At 44.4% G+C, this 24,187-nt stretch overlaps 3 long non-coding RNA genes across 4 annotated transcripts; all 3 read right to left on the reverse strand.

Moving 5' to 3' along the window:
• Positions 1–16,081: 16,081 nt before the first annotated feature.
• LOC124668617 lies at positions 16,082–18,084 on the reverse strand. Its single transcript, XR_006991764.1, has 4 exons — positions 18,031–18,084; positions 17,881–17,956; positions 17,695–17,763; positions 16,082–16,197 (listed from the first exon to the last, which is right to left on the reverse strand). It is a non-coding gene; the product is annotated as an uncharacterized LOC124668617 (long non-coding RNA).
• A 37-nt stretch (positions 18,085–18,121) lies between these two features.
• LOC124660004 lies at positions 18,122–18,923 on the reverse strand. Its single transcript, XR_006989778.1, has 4 exons — positions 18,900–18,923; positions 18,726–18,788; positions 18,538–18,629; positions 18,122–18,177 (listed from the first exon to the last, which is right to left on the reverse strand). It is a non-coding gene; the product is annotated as an uncharacterized LOC124660004 (long non-coding RNA).
• A 2,513-nt stretch (positions 18,924–21,436) lies between these two features.
• On the reverse strand, positions 21,437–23,566 carry LOC124658834. Of its 2 annotated transcripts, none has more exons than XR_006989360.1 (5): positions 23,214–23,442; positions 22,817–22,913; positions 21,901–21,964; positions 21,703–21,788; positions 21,437–21,521 (listed from the first exon to the last, which is right to left on the reverse strand). It is a non-coding gene; the product is annotated as an uncharacterized LOC124658834 (long non-coding RNA). The 2 variants fall into 2 exon arrangements; XR_006989359.1 differs by lacking the exon at positions 21,437–21,521 and adding an exon at positions 23,454–23,566 and having other exon boundaries at positions 21,640–21,788; positions 23,214–23,372.
• Between the last annotated feature and the right edge of the window lie 621 nt (positions 23,567–24,187).

Here is a 24,187-nt window from a genome sequence, read left to right on the forward strand (position 1 = left end):
ACACACTTATTACACTTCAAGATCAACTAGCGAAAGAAATAAATAAAAAGTAAATGCAATGATACATCAAAAATCTATCATGTGATCATGTTGTTTGCAGCGCGGGTTGTAGAAATCTCGTGCTACCATCTCCAGTCGGTTGCACCTAGACTCGATGGCATCCTGTTGCTCTCCTAATTGGAGATAGGACCACTATGGTTCCACTGAATAGCCAAAGGGATAACCTACAAGAAGGTTTGAGATTGCGGCTTGTTAAAATAACATCATTTCACGCATGCCAAATAGCCCAAATGATGTCACATGCTCCCACTCTAATCTGAGTTTGAGTCCTATTTGGAAATACCATTTAACAAATTTTCCAAATAGATTCATAACATTAGCAGGAGAAGACAATGTAAAAAAAATTATATGAATTAATCAACATACAATTTTTGCTAGTGGGCATCCGAAGAACAAGTGGTGTATGGATTCATTTTTATCACAAAAAAACACATTTCTTACATCCTTGACAATTCCTTTTAACAAGGTTATCTTTTGCTAAAATTACTATCTGATGAAGAAACCACATGGAGAACTTAATCTTTAAAGGAACTTTTATTTTCCATCTATATATTCAAAGGTATTTAGTTTGATCATCTAGAAGATCAGAATACACTGATTGACAGTAAAACTACCCAAACAGAAAGTTGAACATGCATCAGGCGTTTAACTATTTCTAACCATTGCGTCCACTTGTTGGGTGTCAATGTTCTTCGAAAAGTTAAGTTCAACGACCTAATTAATCAGCCACACAAAAATATTTTTTGTTGACTATATTATATAGAAAAGGGTGATGTTGCGATAAAGGAGCGTCTCCTAACCATCAATCTTCCCAAAATCTGGTATTGGCACCATTCTCAATCTTAAAAGAACCCCTCCTGAAAAACAAATTTTTTAAATTTCACTAAGCCATTCAAAAACGCCAAATGAAGCGGGATTTTTTTTTACAGAAAACAGTGATTTATTGATTAAATCGATGAAAATCCTCGCTAGAGGAAACACTAAAGCAGAATTTAGCTAAAATATGTGCTGCTTCATTAAGATTGCGCTTCACATGGATAAAAGAGATCGACGTAAAGGAGCTGGTCATGGCCTGATCCCATGAACAAGTATTCCAGCAGATGATATGTCCATTTTCGATGAATTGAGGCGCTGAACGAGGGACAAGAAGTCCGAAGCAAAGATAACTTTATCACAGCCCTCTTATTTTTAGGTGGACGAGTTGAGGTGTTGAACGAGTGATAAGTTGAGGCGCTGAACGAGGGACCAGTATTCCAGTAAAACCGCACGTTGAAGAGCCAAAGCTTCGGCTTCCACATGTATGATCCCTGGCCACAATACCTGCACCCATCCTGTCTGCAGAATCAAAAATTGTTGCATCCGAATTAATTATCAAAACACCCGGCGGTGGTGGACTCCATTTGGGAATTGGTTTAGGATCGTTTAAGAGTGAAAATATTTGTTACGAATTAATTCTTTTCAAATCTCTTCCTCGTCCAAAAGCTTAAACATCCATTTACTAAACAAACGTTTGTATTTTAACTCTAACACTTCAATGCCTAACCGGCCTTGATCTTTTGCTTGACAAATAATGTTTCACTTAGTGAGTCCATATTTTCTTTTTTGACCATCTCTTCACCAAAAGAAACAAGATCTATAATACTCTAATCTCTTTCTCCCCCCTATAGGTATCTCGAGAAAACAGAGCATGAACATTCTTCAATCTAACGGCACCACTTCGGGTTTTTCATGCGCAAAGATTGTTTCAAGAAAGTCCAATTCATTTTATCGTATACTTTGTCCAAATCAACTTTTAGAAGAATCCATTCATTTTATTCCTATGAAGTTCGTGAATGGTTTCATGGATAACTGCAAACACCCTCTAAAATATCTCTCTGGCATAAAAGCCATTTACACCAGTCTAACCACCTTGTGTGCGACTTCATAACACGATTAGTACCAACCTTAGTAAAAAATCTTAAAACTTAGATGAAGTAAACAAATAAATTGGTACTGCTAGATTTGAATCGCATTCTATTTTTAGGCAACAAAATAATGGTTCCAAAATTTAGGATGAAACAAAGGTAACCCCCTCGCAGAAATGCCGCAAACATAGCCATCGAGGCATTCTTAATCACATCCTAAAAAGATTTGTATAATTCAGCGGAAAATCCATCCAGTCCAGATTTTTCTTCATTTGCATAATAGCAGCATGCACCTCTTGTTCGGTGAAGTCAGCAAGGTGTGTTTGTATTTCCACGCATTCCTCCTTTTTATACAGGAGTTGCTATTTTGTATCATGAATAATTTCTCCAGCTTGAGATTCAAACATAATGATTATGCAAGTTCAATTAGGACATGTTCGGATCCTCTCCACTCCTCGACGGCGCTGCCGGAGCGGAAGGAGTTATAGTTCATTTGTAAGGAGCAGCTGAAACCGAGCTCTGTGTGCTCCGCGAATTCGAGAGAGTGGAGGGCTTCCAAACAATCTCTTTAGTCTCTTCATTTATGCCCTCGAGGACACCTTTTGAACTGAAGATTTACGATGTGTACAATGCAGTACAAAACACAAAAATTTAGCTTATACTTGCATGATGATTGTGAAAGTTCAATTAGGACCTGTTCGGATCCTCTCCACTCCTCGACGGCATTCCCTCACATAAATTGCATTCTTTAAATGAAGTATACTCCAATAGCAAGAGGCAAGGTTCATTCGGATGCACGTACATTAATATATCTATTTAAGCATCTTACTTTGTCTACTGGTAGAGCGTCTCGGTTTTATTCTTGAACTAAAACCGTTCTAGAAATCAAGATTTCATTTTGTCCCCAGCCATAGTTCACATTTCCTAAACCAGTTGTTCATAGCCAAAAAAATGGTTGGCTGATCTGAAGGGTTAGGTAGTACGGGATAATTGCCTAACATAGTCAGCGCGACAAAGCTGTTGTTGTCAACATAAGTTAAGTAGTGTGAGTGTGTGACCAGAGAACAGAAAAACTATTGGCAACACTGCGGCGTACGACTTCATATTGGCATGAGTTCAGTTATGATGAGATTGCCGATAGAGAAGACCATCCTCACTATTAACTTATTTAAGCTCCACATATATATGATCTTATGCTAGAGTGTCGATGTTAAATTCTTGAATTCAAACCCTTCCAGAATTCAAGACTTTACATTTTGACCTGAGCCGCATATTATTTGACCTTTCCTGAACACGCTAAACCTAGCAAAGAAATAGCTAGTTGAATAATCTGAAGGGTTTGGCGTTGGCAGTACGGACCCCCTAAATAACCAGCTGCTAACAAAGTCAGCGAGACACGCTGTAGTTTTCACAATAACTTCCAAGTATGACCAGAGAACTGTTTGCCAAAATGTGTCATCCGATTGGCTGATTTCTCTAGGAGAGGGTCGAGACGTGCGACCTGCATAATTAGTACGGCGCCGTTGATTAGACCAAGATAGTGACACTTGGATTGTGCGAGCCATGCACTCACTATTCCGTTCCTTAATTGTGAACTCGGTGATTCAGTGACCTTGACGCTAACACTATTTTTGAGGACCAGAGAAAGCGGAAGACATTTCCGTCCGTGTGGAACCGATCGAGAACGGGGGTGGCCGTACTGTGACGTATCGGTGAGGCGGCGATAGTCTCATCCTGTTCTCCAAAAGAACCGAGTTAGTATGCTATTGCGTAGGAGTCACAGCACGATGCTTCTATTGTGAGACTAACCGCAGGATAACGTAGGTGTTACATTCACGGTAACTTGGCAAGTACTCCGATTAGTGCAGCCGTTCAGGAAGATTCATGTGATATGAATACGATGCGTCCTCTTCTTCAGCTTCTGGATGGTCCAGGTTTGGTTAGCTAGCTTGTCTCTCCTGCTAATTCATATATAGCTTCGAAATAATATCCTGATCTCTTGCAAGAAGCTGGGGATTCCATTTTCAATTGCAAAGGTTATCTGTACGCACGTGGCACGGCTTGCTTAGCTGATTAGTATACCTGGTAAGTACAACCAACACGTCCCTGACAGTCTTATCAGTAAGATAAACAGCAAAGGATAGATTAATCTGGATCATAGCTTTTAGATACGTCAAAGCGAGCACGCGCGTTGACAGCAGATGGCAAGCACACCTTCACACTGACGACAAGAAAGCACTGATTTGTACTGTCCAAGCAGTAGATCGATTGATGAACCCTAGAGGAAACAGCGCCTCACGGTATAAGAGACACGATGGATCAGTGACATCAGAAAAGAGATTCAGCGTAGAAATTGACGGCAGGGAACATAGGAAGATTGTTGCCTCACCCCACTCCTCGCTTTCAAGCTACCACCGCATCCTGGTGGATATCGACGTTGATGTTCTCTGCTCCATCACCATGCGTTATCTGGTAGTAAATCAAATGGGATCATGAGAACCGGACACCGGTTCACACACATTTGTTTGTTTAGAGGGGAGTCACTGCCTCTGGGGGTCACCATCGCCAAGTTGCCATTTGTGAATTGCAGGTCAGAAACTGTAGCTTTCAGCGAAGAAGAACATACAGGGCTTTTTGGTTACTAAAGTAAACGGCAAACCACATGTTAGTTTACAACAAGTACATGATTCGTACATCTGACCGATTGGTCGATTGTAAATACGCCTGCTAATCAACGAAATCTCCCTATTTCCCGTAGAAAAGAAGATCCGAATGTGACACTTGAGATATTCGGAAGTCCACCGAATACCCTTTTTTTAGCGGATCCACCGAATACCTTGGAAGGAGCCACGGAGAATATTAATGATTCATTTAGATTTCAGGCGAGCAGACTTTGGCGTCCCACTGAGCATGCAAACCGCCCAATTCAGGGGGTTGGAAAAAAAGGGAAGATTGTATAACATGCAAGAGGCCCAGATCACGTCAGGGCTTGGTCGGTTTGGCTGGCATCCCAGCCCAATCCACGGGGGTCTTTCCGGCCCGGGAACCAAAAAAAAAAAGAACAAGAATGAAGCTGGCAAATCCATGAGTCAGATCTTGGTTCCCTAATAAAGAAAAGGAAACTGCTGGGCGTCCTCCGGGATCTGATTTTTCAGCCCCCGGATCTTCAGCCGTCGGATCGGCCATCTTGGACGGTCAGATCTGCTTTTACTGAATGTAGCAAAAAAACACATCCCGGCAGCAAAAAATAACCCGCTTTAAAGGCTAATCTCACCGGAGATCTCGCCGGAAACATCGCCGGAGAGCTCGTAGAAAAAAAATGCTATTGTAGCGGAAAAATGCTGATGTAGCAAAATCAAATATCATCGAAAATATTGATGAAGGTCCTCGCCGGAGACCTCATAGCAAAATTTTTATACTAAAGTAGCAAAAACAACAAAACAATTATAGCAAAAAAAAACATCACATCATATTTTACAAGTCAACCTAAGTGGAGACATTGATAGATAACTTGCAGGTGACCTCACGAGAGACATCACTGGAGATAACATAGCAAAAATAATTTACTATTAAAGCAAAATCACACAATATTTGTAGCACAAATTATATGATATTATAGCAAAAATGATCTCATCAGAGACATCGCCGAGAACTCACTGCAGACATCATAGAAATTTTTCAGTACCAAATTAGCAAAACAGCAGAACAATTGTAGCCGAAAAATTGTATAATTAGCATGTGTTTTTTTTATACAACAACCCCCTAACAGAGACGGTAACGCCATCACCGTAGCACCTCGCCCCACCGCTGGTAGTACCTCGCCCATCGACGGGATCTCCTCTAAGCTCCGCTCCGTTGCGGTTTGCTCCTCCCCCGTCCCCCGTGCTGCTCCACCGCCGGCGGGAGGTAGCAAAAGCGCCCACCACATCTCCGCCCACTGCAAGCAGCAGTGGCGCCCGCTGGTGGTAGCACCTCCGCTCACCGCAAAAAAGCAGCTTCTGGAGGCTCCTCCTGGACGAGCGCGGAGCCGAACCGCACCGGCTAGGGGCGTTCCAGCCATACCGGTGTAGGAGGGAGGTCTGGGAGAGGGAGAGGCGCTCGAGGCCACGCTGGTTCGTCGTCGACGGCGGCCGGCAAGCAGGTAGTGTTTCCGCATGCGGTGGCTCGATTGGAGGCGTTTGACGGCGAGATCGGTGAGGGAGAAGGCCCGGATGGGGGTAGGCGGCGGGGATGCTGTTTGACGGGGCGGGCTGCGGGGTTGGGTGGCCGGAGTCGCTGCACGCTGCTGGCTGCGGGGATGGAAGGCCGTATTCACGGGATGGGGAGGAAGAAAGAAAAACGATGGGAGGGAGAGGAGATAAGGTGGGCCCTCAAGGCCACGCGGCGCACGATGGAGCCGGGGGACGCGAGCGTGCGATCCCCCGGGGGAACAGGATCATTTTCCTAAAGAAAAAGAGTTCGATTTTGGTCTACCCTTTTTTTCTGCAAGGGTATGTTTGCTTTTTGTCATACTATGTCCTTCTAGTTGAATGCACATACGCTGCTATGGTCTCTTGAGTGTTATTATCACTAGATGACCTGTTGCGCTATCGCGCAAATGGCAGAATTTGTACATGAGTTACTAATTATGTGCTTCCAAAGCAAGAAACGGCTAAATCAGTATGCCAATGGATGCTAACATATAGGATGGTAATTTAACAATTAATTTATTTCCGTGCTTAAATCTATATTTTTGGTCATTCTTCATGTCTTTGCCCGCTATACACATATCAAATATGACGCTGCCTCTATGTACAAATATTCACAAACTTTGACATGTTCGGAAAAGGCCAGACATAGGCCAGAAGTGAAGCCATGTGCTACAAATGAACAAAACCAAAGTTCATCATGACATCCAAAGCAATAAAATATTCACATATGATGAGCTCCTAGAAAAACTTGGTAATAATCAGTAAGTGAATACATGGTGATAATCAGAAAAAATAAAACGCAAAGACACTTATAGAAAAATAGCTCATATAGCAGAGGATACTCAATAAGTGAAATAGGTGACCCATTGCGCCCCGGGCCCCGGCGCAAAGGCAAAAGCGAGACAACATTATAACCATAAGTTTTATTGGTGTTATATATGTTTGAGATTTACTGGCTTTAAACCATGAGGCTTGTGATAGGTTCCCGTTAGATACCTATAGCATAGATTCCAACATAAATAGATAGAAATATGTACTGCTTCATCTAATATTAATTTGTCATAAGTATATTACAGAATATATGCGCTGGAATTTCAATATATATTCAACCGAAATTTAGTCAAGATCCAGTGACACTGTCCTGAAGTCAACAACACTGCATAAAACAGTCAGATGAACGGATGAGGTTAAAGCTCCTATGAAACAGTTGAAGCTAAGGTTCAACAATACGATCATGCAGCCAACAACGTTGCATAGAACAATCGCATGATCGGATTGGGTTTAGCATGGATAGACAAACACGTGTGCACCATATGTGGCAAGCATTATGAAGCTTCAAAAGTAGATCGATCTTGGCCATCAGGGTAGAAGGTCTGATGGATTATATTCACATGTTGAGCAAAGGAAGCCTGCAAGGTCATGCATCCAGCCTGCAAAATAGATTTCATCTCAACAAAGAGTAGTTCTTCTGGCCTCTGAGTGCTTGAACCAGATAATACCAAACTGAAAGCATCAACAGTACTATTGGAAAACTGAAACGGGAAGCTCACATAATAAATACAAATGACCCACATCTTCAAAGGGTAGTATATTTTACATATAAACTAATTGTGAAAAGCGTAACTTATTTCATTTTTATCTATGGTTTGTTAATAAAGATGCAAAGGCAAAAGTGAAATGGTATTGCAACCGTCAATTGTAACCATCATTGTATATTACAGAATCGAAGTGGTGGACTTGTTGCGGTCAGAAACCCACCGGCGAGCAGCGACGGGCAACACAGTAGAGCCGGGAGGCTTCCAAGACTGCGGCTGGCCCTGGTCCCTCGAGCGACGGCCCGCAAAGACTCGGCACGCACGTCCGATGCTGTTGCAAGGGCGTGCCACCTGACCTATACCTGGTCAGGAAGGTGATGGATTTGCCTCGCTTAGTTTCCTGCATGGCATACACGTAAACATTAAATACGAGCCCCGATCGGCTCTCAGGTTATCCTGTGAATCGGTTCAAGGAGCCGATTCACCCATTATCCATATGAGGTATACGGTCACATGGTGGTCCTGCTTGATCAAAATAAAGCTAAAACGACCTACTACGATTTGGGGTTTTCACCACATAATCGGAACATCCTACGCGTGATTGAGCCTGGCGGCCACGCACGGTGATCATAAACCGACCCTAGACAAGGCCTAAAAACCAACACGAGGTTGATCCCCGGAACATCCTGTCTAGGGCTAGCAAACTACACCCTACGCGCCCTTTGGATCCTTCAACCCGTTTGTAAGGCCTAACTATGCAGATATTAAACTAATCCTTGAAGAACAAGGAGCAATCATAACGGATCGGATCTACTAAATAACGATCAAGCGGGGTGCCGCCCTTACACCTAAGATAGGCGTAAGGGCGGCTAGACGTCTAAGGGTTGCATGGACGAAAGCATATGATACGATGAAACAATGCTAACCCTAACACATCTATGATAACTACGTTGCTCGCCATCAACAAGGCTTCAGCACGAGCAACGCATGAACAACGAATAAACGTTACTGCCTAGATCGCAAGATGCGATCTAGGCAGCATGATGCTTACCCGGAAGAAACCCTCGAAACAAGGGAGGTGGTGATGCGCCTAGATTGGTTTGTGGTGAACGTGATTGTTGTTTATTTCAGAAACCCTAGATACATATTTATAGTCCGTAGACTTTCTAACGTGGGAATAATCCCAACCGTGAACGAGCCAAATTCTATCTATCCGACACGTATCTTACTATAATTACAGATACACGGGCAACACTAGCCCAAACTTCGTATACAAGGCCGATTCATGTATTCCTTCCAGGTATATTCTTCAAGCCCATCTTAATCGCGGCCCACCTCTGATCCGGTCAAATTCTGGTGATAACACATGCCCCCCTGGTTTTGGAAATGACAATTCCAAAATCATCCTGCTTTTTCTTCGTCGGGTCATGTCGTGGCAGAGCAGAACTGTCGTAGTATCCTTTATCATGACGTCTTGCCTTATCAACTTCTCTGCAAGATTTGATAGCTACGATGCCGACGAAGAGGCCAGCGAAGGTTAGTAGCGCAGGGTTAATAGTTCCCGAGCAATCGGCTCTTCTTTTGTTCTTCCTCCCTTGAGCAATCGGCTCTTCAGTGTAAAGAACCTTCTGATTAATAAAGAAGTATTTCCAGTTACTTTTGCCGATAGTCAAAGTCACACAATCCCCAAAAGAGCCGATGGCATCACATCGGCCTCTACCATAAAACACGAGTAAGGCCAACCTAATTGCCCCTCCAAACGGTAACCTGCGACCTCCGCCTGAGGAAGCAACTCAGATCCCCAAATCGCCGCTTGAACAGATCCAACCCACGGCCATATGAACCTCAGATATCAATCGCGCAGGTTCGCAACTGCAACGGACTCAAGGGAAACATCATCCAATGCCCACGCTATGGTCTCCGGCCTGAAGGTGATCCTTGACCGCTCCTTGCTGTCCGAACATAGCGCCTTGCTCTATCTTTTTGCAGCACAGAAACGGCCCTGACCCGCTTTTGAAGAAGGTTATGATGCAGGGCCAGCCGATGACACTTCAATCGGCTTCCAAAAACAGAGTGTCTACCAGATCAGCTGCCCCCCGGGTCTCAGTTAAGGCGAGAACAGCGGCAAGGACACACAGTTCAATCGAAGGGCCTCGAACTCAGGCAATTCTGAGACAGCCACCATGCAGAGCCAGCCAAACTTGCCACCGTCGGCTTCCAAGAAAAGGTCAGCCCCTGAACCTGCCATTTCCCAAACTCCCACCAAAAGAGGGCAGGGCAGCTCCATCCTCTCCTCAGCTCACGTTGCATGCTGACCCCTGGTCGTTCTTATCGGCTAACTTCTTCCTCTGCAAACTGATGACACCTCCAGTGGGGATGTCGAGGAGGTACCCATGCCATCTGCCACTCTGGCCTTAGCAACTTCTACGAGTGCAGTTGAGAAGGTGGCCAATTTGGCCAAACCGACAGCAGAAACACCAGAGCCGATCACCTCTTCTTCCGTTGAAAGCCGATACTGCAGACAAAATGCCCACGGCTTGATGCGCAAAAGGCTGCCTTGTACGCCAAACTGACACCTCTGACAGCACTGCTGAACAGGCGACTTTGTGCAAAGGGTCGGAGGTCCTCGGAGAGAAGGTTCGGGCAACAAAACAGCTCATTGAAGCTGAGGAAGCTCTCATTGTTTACTCCCTCGAGGAAGTGGAAGGCCTCGAAGCTGAGCTGAAGACCGACTTGGTCGAAATCCGCGTCTTGAACACGCAGCTGGTAGATCCTGTGTAATTTTTTTTTACTGGCCGATTTTTCTATCGGCCCCCAATATTTTACTGCACATGTATCGCACATGTTCATCGATTAGGTGCCCCCCGAGCCGAATCTGTCAGGTAACTGTAGATATCGGCTCCGTAGTTAGCCAAGGCACTGTATTTGAATGTCGGCTCCGTTAGGACCAACGTTGACTTCTTCCAGCTCATCAGCCGACGTAAACCCGTTGCTCGTTAGATCGACGTTGAACACCGGCAGAACGTATAGTGAGGATAATTTTGGCCGATTGCTGGAATCGGCCTCCATGTTGGTCGAATTGCTCCATGAAGGTTTACATCTTGGTCTTGCTTCAGTGTAACTACGTGACATGCTCGAGATGAGATTCGGGCTTTTATTTTTGGGGCCGATCACAAGGATCGGCCTTGCCATGTTCGCTCACAGATTTTGCTCTTGTTACACGGACAGGCCGGTGGATAAGACAAGCCTCACCCCGTTTCTCGTCACATCGATGCGCTCGCAGTCGTCCAAAGTGATGCCTGAGAGTGGCTCTTGGCCTGCCGTCTCCCAAACGTTCATGCCAGCCGTTGAAATCTCGGCTGAGTCATCTGCATGGACGACCTCTACTTCATCTCCATCCCACTGTATTAAACATTGGTGCATCGTGGATGGAATGCAACAATTGGCGTGGATCCAATCTCTCCCTAGCGGGACGAGCATAGGTGCTCTTGCTGTCGACAATGAAGAACGTCGTAGGGATGGTTTTTCTCCCTATGGTCAGATCCACGTTCAGAACACCTTGCGCTTCAGATGCTTGGCCGTTGAAATCGCTCAGTGTAACGTTGGTCTTGATCAAGTCCGAGCTAGAGCGTCCCAACCGACGTAGCATGGAGTATGGCATAATGTTGACTGCCGCTCCGGTGTCCACCAGCATCTTGTTGACAGGCTGCCCATTGATATAACCTCGTAGGTACAGGGCCTTCAGGTGTCTGTAGCTTCTTTCTCGTGGCTTCTCAAAGATAACTGGCCGTGGACCGCAGTCAAGTTGTGCCATAGGCGCTTCGTCCAATCCTAGAGCACAAAACTCCGCTGGAAGGATGAACACCATGTTTGTGCCAGCCGATGTCTCATCATCGGCTTTCCTTTGTTTGGGACGCCACTCTTTCTTTTGTGGTCGACCTTCTTCGTCCAGAGTTCGCTGAATTTTCGCGGCCAGATCAGGCCGCGCCTTCCTTAACGTGTGCAGGTACAACCTTTCAGCTTCCTCCAAACCACGTAGCCGCTGAACCCTACACTTTTGGGAACGGCTGAGTCCATCAGGGCACCACCTTGGCCGGTGGTACTTATCTTCTTCTTCTTCACCGTCGTCTTCTAATTCCTCGAGATCTTCCACCCGAGAGGACTCAGCGTACTTGTTCCGAGATGGGAGCGGCCCTAGACGTTTGAATACTGACACGTCTCCTGCACCCTTCTTCTTCTCTTTACATTCTGGGCAGTTACCGATTGTAGGCAATCGGCTCATTCCTGAATCCCAGCGAGTGTACCGAAGAAAGGACAGTCCCGAGTGCCTATCCATGTCGTCTTGTTCCCTTGACTTCTCCTTGGCATGGCGCTCATATCTCTCCTCGTCGCGATCATGCCGGCGGTCTCTCCCGGCGTCTCGCTAGCCGGACGATCTCTTTCGTCGTCGTCATCATATCGCCGGCGTTGGTCGTATTGACTCACGTATTTGTTGAGGAGGTGATCGAGAGAGAGGTCGCCGATATCGCACATTCTTCACTTCTCCCTCTGTGACGTAGCGCTTGCCATCGTGCCGGAGCCGATCGCGTGGAGCGGCTTCCTCTTTGTCCTTGTTATGAGAGCAGCTGCCCTCGTCTCTGTCCTTACCAGAGTGGTGCCCCGGTCCTACCATGTTGATGTCGAACGAGAAACCTGGCTGGCACCTCCCAGGGTAAGTGCACTCCACCATGTTAACGGCGGGGAAGGGGTGCGTGTCGACTTTCATGGCGTACTGGCTAAAAATTAACCGCCCTTGCTCTATCGCCATTTGGATCTGCTGACGCCACACCCTGCAATCGTTGGTGGTATGGGTGAACGTGTTATGCCACTTGCAGTATGGCTTTCCGTTCAGCTCTTGTGCCGTGGGGATTTTGTGGCCTTCGGGTAACTTTAGCTGCTTCTCCTTAAGTAAGAGGTCGAAAATTTGCTCAGCTTTGGTCACGTCGAATTCAAACCCTCTTGGAGGACCTTGTGGCTTAACCCACTTGCAGGACACGGGGCTTTCCCCCCCGAGTCCATTCAGCCACTGCTACCTCTTGATCTCCCGCAGAGCCTTCATCTTCATCTGCCTCAACCAGGACCACCGCACGCTTGAATTTATCCTGGTACACCTCTGGGTGGCGCTGTTCATATAATGACAGCTTCTGCACCATATGCGCCAGTGAAGGGTACTCTGCTTGGGAGGCCACATCCTTGATCGGTGATGCAAGACCCACCACCGCCAATTCGACTGCTTCTTTTTCAGTCATACGAGCCGAATAGCATCGGTTCCTAACGATCTGAAGCGCCTGGATGTATTCTGATACCGTTTCTCCGCGCTTCTGTCGCACTTGTGCTAGATCGCCAATGCCAGGCTCGGAAGACTCTGAGTGATACTGTAGGTGGAACTGTTCTTTCAACTGCTTCCAAGTCCGGATTGAGTCTGGTGGCAGCGATGTGTACCACCCAAAAGCCGATCCTGTGAGGGATAGTGCGAAGAACCTCACACGTAGTTCATCTGATGTTGAGATCGTGCCCAGCTGCGCCAAATATCGGCTCACATGCTCGATTGAGCCGGAGCCATCCGACCCACTAAACTTGGAGAATTCGGGGAGCCGATATTTGGGTGGTAGTGGGATCAAATCGTACTCGTTGGGGTACGGCTTGGAATAGCCGATTGCCCTCCTTTTCGGCACCATGCCGAACTGGTCTCTCAAGATTGTACTGATCTGATCCGCGGTGATGGCTGCAGGAGTCGAACTCTGAATATTCGTTGGAGTGGCATACTTAGCCAGCCACGCTTGCTTTTCAAGCTCTGAGCCAACTGCAGGAGTTGGGCTCTGGAGGTTCGTCGGAGCGGCATACTTAGCTAGCCACGTCTGCTTCTCAAGATCTGTTCCAGAAGTTCCTCCTGCTGTTCTAGAAGTCCCCTCTTGTTGCAGTCTGGTTTGAGAGTACCCAGCTGCTGCAGTCTGGCACGTATGTGCACGTGTATCCGTGAGGGATCTCCTTAGGCGCCTCATACAAGAACTGGTAATCACTAGGGTCACCACCGATCTTGTAGATGACGTATGCCGATGAACTCGTCACCTCTGGTGCTGCCAACGCGAACGGCAGCGGTGGTCGGGACTGGAGGGGTATCTCTCCTTGGTGAGTCCCCAGAGCTGGTCCTGACGGAGAATACTGATGGCTCATGATTTCCTGGATCACCCGAAGGGCGACACGCTCCAAAGTGTTCACCGAGGCTCTCAGAATGGCGGTGCAGCGAATGAGCTACCATGAAATTAATCTCCTGACGCAGAGACCTGGTGCGTTCTTCTGAAGGGGTAGAGAGGTCCACTCCATCGAGCGCGCCTTCAGGCGAGAACCCCTTCCACCTGATGCCGTGTGAGCGGGTTCTCTGGAAAGAGCCGATGAGGTCGGCTTCGAGGATAGCTTTGACCTCGTCATACTTCTTCTTGAGCTCCTCGACCGGATCCTCGTACGCGACCGGAGTACCTTCCGCCATCTCAGATGTAGATGGCGATGCAGTTGATGTCGAAGATTGTCCCACCGGGCGTGCCGAAATGTGTTGCGGTCGAAACCCACCGGCGAGCAGCAACGGGCAACACGAGTAGAGCCGGGAGGCTTCCAAGACTGCGGCTGGCCCCGGTCCCTCGAGCGACGGCCCGCAAAGACTCGGCACGCACGTCCGATGCTGTTGCAAGGGCGTGCCACCTGACCTATACCTGGTCAGGAAGGTGATGGATTTGCCTCGCTTAGTTTCCTGCATGGCATACACGTAAACATTAAATACGAGCCTCGATCGGCTCTCAGGTTATCCTGTGAATCGGCTCAAGGAGCCGATTCACCCATTATCCGTATGAGGTATACGGTCACATGGTGGTCCTGCTTGATCAAAATAAAGCTAAAACGACCTACTACGATTTGGGGTTTTCACCACATAATCGGAACATCCTACGCGTGATTGAGCCTGGCGGCCACGCACGGTGATCATAAACCGACCCTAGACAAGGCCTAAAAACCAACACGAGGTTGATCCCCGGAACATCCTGTCTAGGGCTAGCAAACTACACCCTACGCGCCACTGGATCCTTCAACCCGTTTGTAAGGCCTAACTATGCAGATATTAAACTAATCCTTGAAGAACAAGGAGCAATCATAACGGATCGGATCTACTAAATAACGATCAAGCGGGGTGCCGCCCTTACACCTAAGATAGGCATAAGGGCGGCTAAACGTCTAAGGGTTGCATGGACGAAAGCATATGATACGATGGAACAATGCTAACCCTAACACATCTATGATAACTACGTTGCTCGCCATCAACAAGGCTTCAGCACGAGCAACGCATGAACAACGAATAAACTTTACTGCCTAGATCGCAAGATGCGATCTAGGCAGCATGATGCTTACCCGGAAGAAACCCTCGAAACAAGGGAGGTGGCGATGCGCCTAGATTGGTTTGTGGTGAACGTGATTGTTGTTTATTTCAGAAACCCTAGATACATATTTATAGTCCGTAGACTTTCTAACGTTGGGAATAATCCCAACCGTGAACGAGCCAAATTCTATCTATCCGACACGTATCCTACTATAATTACAGATACACGGGCAACACTAGCCCAAACTTCGTATACAAGGCCGATTCATGTATTCCTTCCAGGTATATTCTTCAAGCCCATCTTAATCGCGGCCCACCTCTGATCCGGTCAAATTCTGGTGATAACAGGACTTCACAGGTACATTCTATGGAAATTTTGCGAACATTGCCCTGCGGGCGACAACATTGCATAATCAGGTCGAAGCTCTTACGAAATGGCTGAATCTCTCGGCCCACTGCTCCACTCACGCAAGTATCTGATTCAAACTTAAATTTATTGCATGACAAACTCATATTTATGGCATACATTACAACCAGACCGTCTCATCATGTACAAATTCACGAGGCGGTAGCCAACCTGACAAATCACACCGGAGAAACCTCACTTCAACTCTAACTCTATCTTTGAGCTTGGTCTTCCGGTGAACATCACGTTGGACACCGGTGGTGGAAGACGTAAGGAAGCAAGGGGCGGTGGCAATGAAGCTTAGCTTCCTCCGGACATTGAGATTCCTATGTTTTTTCTATGTTAACAGTAACATGCGATCGAGTTCTGTCAGAAGCTCCCGGTCGTGCACTGGCATCAGCTCTGCATGCCGCTGCCCATCGTTCCCCAAGCCCCTCCCATGGTCTTCACTGTCCCCTGCTAAAGTTGTTGTACCGCATCGTTTAATTCCTGCAGATGAAAATAGAAGAACATGACCAAGTTCAGGAGGAGAAACAAAAAAAACTGCACAACAAATCACGTATTGTGGCCTGAAACCTTCATGGCGACCCATGTCCTACAATCGAGGTCTGGACGTTGTGTACAAGATTCATGGCGGCTCCCAGGAGACAGTGCTCACGGCGGCTCCCAGGCGAGCTCTCGGTGACCGCGACAAGCTTTTCTGAGAGAGATATATTATTTTAGTACAAACAAATAATTAAACAGAAGCAAGCGAAAGTAAGGAAACGGCATAGAAATACCAATGCTTGAGCAGAACACATTTCTTTCATGGCCACACAATCGGATACCAACTCACCAAACATAAGAGAAGTACCGACAATTTTTTATCTACTCGAAACTAAGAAGTAAATAAATAAGAACAAACAGAAGAAGAAAACTCCATAAAAACAAACAGTGGGTGTCCAACAAACCTTTTTCCATGAGCGCAAACTTATCCAAGATAAATAATCATCTTTCACCAATTTACATCTTTTCAATAGCAAGAAGAAATACAACAGAAGCAAGGAAAAGCAAGAAAACTGCGTAGAAATAATGCTTGGCCCGCAAACCTTTACTCCACCAAAATCGGACACCAAAGAAAAACAAAGTAGAGGAAGAAACGAACATCAAGAATGTAACGGTAGGCCACATATGGAGAGCGTAGGCGAAAACAAGGAACAAATTGTTAATTAAAACTGTATCCATGGGTACGAACTTGCTAAAGCTGAAACAAGATTTTTGTAAGAACCATGTATTATTCCAAAAGCAAGAACCAACCAGCTAAACAGAAGTAAGTGCAAGGAACCAAACAACAGAGGAGTAACAACGATTGGCCATTAAACTCATTAAAGAGAAACAAGGGTTCCAGAGAGATCTACCTTTTTTTTCAAAACCAAGCAACGAAAGCAAGTGCAAGGAAGAAAACATCATAGAAGTAACAATCCAAGTGCTTGATAAATAAACTCCAAACCTCTAAATGAGCATTTTTTGGGGATATCAAAGGGGCAACTAATAATTTAACTGGGTCAACTTGCACCAAATGGGCATTTTTTTAGTTATATCAAGTCTGAAAATATATTGGTTAGATCAAACTGGCAACGTGGAGCTTCCAGATTCTGGCCTATTAAACCTCTAGATAGTAGCAGCTATCCAAATATCTCTGAACCCCAGAAAAAAAACATTAATCTATGAGCAGGCATCGATAAGCAATTAAGAATCTGCTTTCACCGTCTAACAAAACAGGAAAAACTATTAGCCCCTTGCTTCATATATGAAACAATTGTTGGATTGCATATTAGCAAGGGAGTAGATGCACCGGTACAAATTTTAACCTTTTGGGGTTCAAAAGCAAGAGATGATTTTCGAGTAGGGTGTACAGTAAGATTCTAAAACATATCAACATACAGGAATTCAGGTCGTAACACAAGGCATTTTTAATCAGATTTTACTCTGAAACAGATAGCCGGCCGGCTCATGGATTTGCAAAAGCAATCATCCCCACTCTTAGACCCATAGCAACCTTATAACATATACACATATGAGAAAGAAGCACAAACAAACGGACCATAGTGTCATGCATTCACAAGATAGAGAGAAAAAGTCCATATATCATGTGAGGCTTAGCACCTACTCCACAGATCATTCAGCGCATATACACAAGAAAGCGCAAGGGACGCACCTATCCTAGGAGGGCCAGAGAGGCAGTAAGGAACCTTCCAAAGAAGCTGCAATGCACATACACATAGAACTGCAAAACGATCAATATTCGAAGCGAAACAAACATAACACCAAAGTAGAATTAGTAGGCAGCCATTCGAAGCACAAAGAAAGAAAGCATGAATAACGCATGTGAAATAAGACCAACCAGATCGTACAAGCATAAATGAACGTGGAAGAAGTGTAGGAGCAACGTAGACTCGCAGTAAGGAAAATAGAAGATTCTACAAAAATAATTAAGAGTAAGAAGGAAACGAAGCACGAGATAATGCTGCGAGAGAAGCAAGGCGAACTCCACCTCAGCCAAGTGCCGGCAGCAGCAGCAAGAAACAACCCAAGAGACATTGAGAAGAAAGGCATAGCGGTAGCAGCAGCTCTATGCACGGCAGGTGAGGCGAAGACGCCGAACCTCCACCGCTCCAGCCCGCACCATCCTGGACATGGACTGTAGTATATATGTATATGTCAGATGCAAAAAAGTTGAGAAGAACATAATTGAACTCAAAAATTAATTATTTCCTTTAGTTGAGACTCTCTAGTTCCCATTCATCAGTTGCCATTTTCACAATTGAACTCAGTCAACTATTAGATACTAAAGGGATATATTGAAAGCATAGGTAAAATATCCCAGTCAGGGATACTGTCTACTGGCTACAACATCTAATGTGGAGACGTTCAAAATAAGACATCCGTATGGTGACAGTCATTGCAGAGATAAGTACAAAATTAACCAGTACTATATAGAAAGAGTAAACCTGACAGACCATGATATTAAGGATTGCCTATCTTGTACATTTCTACTCACCTTAATTTTCCATCTCACTCTATGGCTAGAGTACCGCCGTATGTCTGCTCACTTTCAGAACAATCACACATTATTGTCATAACTCGCTTTGCCTGCTAAACCAAAGCAGAGCAGGAGCTTAGATTTTTTAAGGAGATAAGTGAAAGCGCCAATCTGAACACAATAGAGATCACTGGATCATTCGTTACCTTTCACTTTTTCCCCACGACTTGATTCATTGACAATTTTTCAGCAAGCAGTACACTGCAAGGCTGTCACAACATGGCAACAATATTAATTCTTGAAGGAATAAGAGAATTAAACCGTGGAACAGAACTATCAACCAAACTGAGAATATCAAATAGATAAGAAGATGCATATACCTGCGGAGCTGCTGTAGATGGTGATCGTTGACAAGGAAGCCCAGGTCTGGCAGAGGACACCCATCCCCATGCTTTGCTGGGATCTGGAGGAGAGAATGCGGCGGATTGGGGAGGACAGGAGGAAGCGGAGCCAATCGTGGTGTCTAGGTTTTCACCTTAGCCAAGAGAAATGACAGACTCACAGCACAAGCCCTCTTGCCTCAGCCACGCGACCCCACTCAAAGGAGACCCCAAATGTCATAGACTTCTCAGCACAGCGCTAACGTGAACGAGGAAAATGTAAAATGGACGGTGATCAATCGCTGCGGGAGGCAAAATTTACTGTCCAGCACCGATCGGACGACCAACGAAGGTTTGCCCCTTTAGGTGCTCTGGTTGGCCGAGTAGGCTAGCGCCTTTTAGAGATAGAACAAGCCCAAGTAAGAAGGTCAACTTTTAAGCAAATAGAATACTCCCTACATTCCATTGTATGAATCCAGTGGTACAATATAGGAGCAGCTGCAACCATTATGTGGTAAAACCTGATGCTAGGCAAATATTTCCATATCAAAGTATTATGTGGTAATACAGAGGCATTATATCTTAATAATGGAAGCTTCAGTTATACATAGGTGTTCCAATAAATCTCAAACAAGGAAACAAAACGCATAGTCTGTGGGGTCCTAGAATTGGATCACGAGGTCCTGATAAAACTAATGATGAAAGAGATGATTTGTTAGCTAAACAATTGCAGAATAAATGATCAATCACTAACCTAGCAAGCAGAAAAGCAAAGAAGGAAACAAACTTGATGGTACTGGCCTCATGCCGTCAAGGCCAGTGTGCTCGACTTGACACAATGATATAATGGATAAATGTTTCCACCATTACCTATGATCTGAAGTACTGTTCTCAATGGCGCCTGCTTCTCTCAAAGATGTGCTGGCCCTCTTCTATCCACAGAAAAAACAGAGCAACCAACAAGCATTAATAGATGTGCGATCAATTAAACAAACTAAAAAGTTAGACTTCCCAAATGAATTGGAAAATGCGGCTATTTCAGAACAGTTGCCCCTGTTTGCACCTTCTTCTATCCATACAACGTACTATAGTCATGAAAAGAGAATCCAATGGCTACGAAGACTGAGGTTTAAAGGGGGCAAACCTGTTGTCGCCAGCGCCGTGCGGTCCAAAGCTACAGCAGCCGCTCCTTGCTGTTCTTCGACTCGCCGTTGGTGCCTAGTGCAGCAATCCAGGGCATTCTGATGCCATATTCCCCTCTTGCTGGCTAGCACATGGCGGTGCCGGGCGCTGCCCATGGCAAGATGACACCTGGAGGAGATGCAATCAGTGTGTATTCAGGGCGCTCACGGTAAAAGACTGTTTTCGCAGTATAGTCTATTGACCATGTGTAGTAGCACAAAAAATCAATTAAAAGTTGCTAGTGCTTGTAATTTCCTGTACTCCCATTTGAACTATAAAATCTTCAGCTGGAAAATCACACATCCTTGACCTCGCTTAATGCAAGCAATTCATCAATTACCACAAGCATTAGAAATGGAAGACATAGCTTAAAACATACTGAGTTTAAAACAAGAAACCAATTATCAAAGTGCAGAATCAAAGAAACCAAGTATTAAAGTGCAGAATCAAAGAAAGGATGAGCTGAGTTTCATAGTCATGAAAATTGAACACACACATAGCTTAAGCGGCAAAATGGCTTAGTGGAGATGTGCAATGGAGAATTGTTAATGAAGATGTGCTATTCTTAGACCAGAATATAAAACAATAATATATGCAACAGTGCTTAGAGGAACTGATGATGGCTTAAACCTACTAATTGTAGCTCCAGTGTTCAAGCTCTAGGACACAAATTTTATTTTAGTTTTTTCCCATAGTTTCTATGTTTTAGCCAGCAACACTGAAGCTTTACAAAGATATGGTTTCATATCTCAACTTGTCTTAGGTCGTCATAATATTACTTGCACTTCAAAAAAAGCTCAAACATTTATTTCATCAATTTGGAGTATTACACTACAGCTGCTATACACAACATGAAAACTAATCACACATGAGTTTTACTATTAGCATATGTTCCATTAGAAAATACAGCTCATGTAAATGAAAAAAACTCTAAAAGGAAAGCATAGTCATTTGTTTGACATCATAATCATGGTCATGCGGATATAAACATGTTCTTTCTCTCTTATCAAGCTAGACCTAAGGCATGAAGCATGTACATGAATGATCATTCATTTGATTTACCGGTTGTCTAGTTATAATCTAAAACTGTATTAGCGGGAAGCCGGGAAGAAACACCATACTATTTATTATCTAAGTACTATTTATTCCTTTCCTAACCAGCTAGCCACAATGAAGAAGTCAGTACCACAACACCCTCTCATGATTCCGGCAGTCAGCTTGTTCTACATTCATTTCAGACAATGTGTGTCCTGTTTGCGAGAAAACATGGTAAGTACTAAGAATTAGTTGCAAGTCAAAACTCTGTTTATTGCCCACATCTTCTGAAGAATCAAGTTTACCTAAATTATTAGCCTCTGTCTCTCTCAGTAAAAAGAATTGAAATATCCCGTTTATCCAAGTCGTCACTCATCTTGGAAATCTCACAACTTCTCAACAGATCTGATACATGGAAGCAATTTCATAATAGTTAGACCAAACACATCTAATCATTTTTAGAGGAAAATATAACAATATATGTGAAGAACTGAAGATAAATTTAAACAAGAACTGAAGACATTTAGGGGTAGAAAGTGCAGTATGCATGGAAATAATTAGGTATGCGAATTGATAGTACTCTTACATCAGATTTTCCATCCAGCTCATAGATCATACTGCCTAAGAAGTACTTGTGGGTCATTATATAAGAAAATTCCTGCAGGTGGTGCTCTGTATTGTTCAAAAACAACGGATATTAATCAAAACATACACCAAAACAACAAATCTAGATACAATTTGAGGAAGAACGGAGGGAAGCAAAGAAGGGAAAAAGGAGCTCTACCTGGATGGATCAATTTTGGTAGTAACATCCAACAATTGAGGGCTCACCAACCAACTAACGAGAACTACAAGAATTGTTTGATTCCCATCATTGTCACATAAATGCATCTTTATCCCATTTCTACTCTTTGCACTGATTTTTATATCTAGTAGAGTTCCACCTTTGACCATGTCACAAAAATATAATCCGGCCAAGAGCTTGTACAGGTTGTGCGCCGGTGCACAAATATACACCCCACCCAGACAATATTGAGCAATCAATATGGAGAATAAAATAACAAACATAACCACAAACAAATTATAATTGCTGGAGACGGAAATCCAACAAAGAATTAAATAGTAGTGGTTGAGAGAGTTTCTAAACATGAGCTAACACCAGATGAGAAGATAGTAATAGAGGGGTACCTAATTAAGGAAAATCTACAGTTGATTCACAGCTGCCAGAACACCTCCAAGTACTGCCTGCACCATAGTAATATTATCATCAGCCAAAAGCAATAGTGATGCAAAATTACACATCAGCGATGTGTCAACCAACTGCAACCATTGAATCCATTTGATTTTTGAAAGATATAAATAAAGGGAACATATTAAAATAATATCACATTAATTCATCCATGTAGTCAAGTTTTACACAACACGTATATAAATAACTCACAAACAGGCTTAATTTTTGTTACATAAATCAGCTTACTGAATAGTAGCTTCAGTTGTTGTTCTAGTTCTGGGTCAATCCGAGAAAATCAACTATATGCATAATTGGTGCTCAACTCCATTCTTGGCTATATTCCAATGGAAGCGTGTTCTAGGATGTAGACATTTGAGGATAAACCAAACTGTAAGAAACTCCCTCGTTGTATGCAATTCAATGGATTCACACTCAAAGGGGCAAATTGAAATTTCTAAGAGAAACCTACCTTAATCCATGTCGAACAAACTCCTCGGTGGATCCTTTCTGTTGGTGTAGGCCCATAAACTAATGCACATGTCACATGAGTTCTGGAGGGAGCCATCCTGTAGATGGACATTTAAGCTGTTAGATGTCCCAACCTCAATAGCACACATAAACTGAGATAAGTCACATAGGCCAATATAACCACAAACGACATGACATGAAGTATATGTTTTAGCTTAAGATAATGCCCCCACTCCAAAGTGGATTCATAATGTGAGAATGCAACGAAGTTGTACTTGAAGAATTTAAGCATCGTGTAGACATCCATTTACCTCACAAAATGAAGAGCTTTACAACCTTAGTGCTGAATCATCTATAATGGGCAATAAATGGAAGACTAATTAAGTACACATACATACTTTGGAGATGATGATATGGAGTAGAATCGTGGCTGTAGACGAGGAGCAACCGCTGCAAAGAATACTCCCAATTCCCAAAGGAGTCTTAGCTGAAGGAAATGCGGCCATAACTTCAATAAGGCTCCGCTGGCTAGCTACAATCCATTGAGCATACTCATCCTGAACACAGAAGTGTAACCTTCAGTGAATAATATCTACCAGGTAAAAACACTACAACATAGGTTTTCAAATAGAAGTAACCTTTCCAGCAGGAGAATCCAAAAACATGAGAAGCTAAAGCATTCAAAGCAGCCTGGAGATGAATGTACCATTCAAGGATTCAGAAAATGATCGCGAGCACCTCCAAGTTTTATATTACTACATTATTATCAATGGTGTTTTCAGCCTTTTTTACTATTCTCCACTCTACCAGACTTGCAGTAGTCATCATGACCAGCTTCCAACAACACACCTAGAGTAAAAGGTAGATAGGTTCATCCATTAAATCACACAATTTAATTTCCAAAGAGTGCTAGCCTACACAACTTAATATTCCGTTGTTCCACCGAACCATCTACTCAAAACCTGAACTTTTTCCACGAAGTCAGATCTGCTAGACAGCATTGCTGTGGTAATCAAGCAGAACAACAACGATCAGAGCCCCCAAAAGAATCACCTTTTCGCTCCCTTCCTGTTCCACCAAAGAGAGAGATGCATTATTAGATCGTTCCAAGACTGAAAGGCATTCATCCACCCGCTGCCACCCACAGGCCGTTGCATCACGTTTGATTTCAGAAAATACCATACATGGACTAATGGATGGACACAGTACAATAAAAATCAGCAGTAGTTGCAGATCTAGAGAGAATAGATAGACTCAAACAAGTCCTCACCACGTACATGAGCACCGTGCGTCAGCACCTCCACCAGACCTTGTGTGAGTGCCTCTTCCTCCCTTTCACCACCGGCGCGTCGCCGTCTCCTCGCTCGGGCGC

The sequence above is a fragment of the Lolium rigidum genome, chromosome 6, assembly GCF_022539505.1.
Source record: "Lolium rigidum isolate FL_2022 chromosome 6, APGP_CSIRO_Lrig_0.1, whole genome shotgun sequence".
NCBI lineage: Eukaryota > Viridiplantae > Streptophyta > Magnoliopsida > Poales > Poaceae > Lolium > Lolium rigidum.